We start from the raw sequence: 1,206 nt of genomic DNA, 5'->3' as shown, positions 1-1,206 counted from the left end.
ATGTATGTGTATGTGTGAGTGTGTATAAACTTCATGGCATTTTGGATAATAAAAACAAGAAAATTTATAAACATAATTTATATTGAAAGTTTGTTAGAAATATGAATATATTTGAAATTGCATCTCCTTTATTAACTCCTAGATACACTGCTTTCTTTTTCTAATAAACACTATACTTTTTATTATATTTTATTTTTAAATTAAAAAAATTTTTTTTTAGGTGAGGCAACCCTTGGTTGACCTCACAGATTGCAAGGACCTTGTCAGCTTACAATCCCTTATTTTTTACTTTTTACACCTACAGCACCTAGTCTTCCTAGGTGGTCTCCCATCCAAGTACTAACCAGGCCCGACTCTGCTTAGCTATCGAGATCAGATGGGATCAGACTTCTTCAGGGTGGCATGGCCGTAGACAATACTATACTTTTACCAGTAGATAACTGGCTTCTTAACCATGGGGAGCTTTCCAGAATGATGGCATATTTGGTCTCAATTTCCACATTTGTAAATGAAATGGCAAGATGTTCAACTATAGATGTAGCTATGATTATATATTTGTTATTGACTAGACTTCTTAGAAGTATCAGATTTTTACATTCACATTTGTCCACTTAGCATCCCTAGAGGATTAGCCATCTATTATAATTACCGCTAAAATATGTGTATTAACAACATACTAAATAAAAATAAATGAAGCATTGAAAATGCTACTCATTTTACTCATTGAAATCTCAGAGAAAAACTGCTTTTCAGATTAACAAATGCATCAACAAAATAAAATAAACAAGGTCCACCTGCTATAAAATAGAGTCATCAGTATCTGTTTCCTTGCCTCAAATATACAGATTTCCATCCATAAGGTCCTTCTGCTTTCACATCATTTATTCATAGATTCATATATTCTTTTATTTAACAAATATCTAATGTAAACCTATTACTTTGCAGCCACGGTGCATGCTTCAGGGAATGCAACAGTGGCAGTATTCTATTTTCATGGTGCTTACAATATGTTGCATGAGATAGAAATGAATTCATTATTCAAAGATTGTATATAGTATGTGAGATATGTGCCATGATGGAAGGGAATCTGATTCTTAGAGAGTACAGAACAAATGAAACTAATTGAGATGAAGGATCAAGCAAGGCTTCTCCAAGAAAAGAAAACTCAGCTTGAGCTCTGAAGTAATGAATGACCGTGAGATAGTA

General features: G+C 33.0%; 1 pseudogene; it reads right to left on the bottom strand.

The window, feature by feature from the left end:
- Positions 1 to 295: 295 nt before the first annotated feature.
- LOC111739322 lies at positions 296 to 414 on the bottom strand (annotated as a pseudogene).
- Between the last annotated feature and the right edge of the window lie 792 nt (positions 415 to 1,206).

Source organism: Pteropus vampyrus, unplaced genomic scaffold (genome assembly GCF_000151845.1).
Source record: "Pteropus vampyrus isolate Shadow unplaced genomic scaffold, Pvam_2.0 Scaffold49, whole genome shotgun sequence".
Taxonomy (NCBI): Eukaryota; Metazoa; Chordata; class Mammalia; order Chiroptera; family Pteropodidae; genus Pteropus; species Pteropus vampyrus.
The sequence above is the reverse complement of the archived record's forward strand: the minus strand, read 5'-3'. Positions and strand labels throughout refer to the sequence as shown.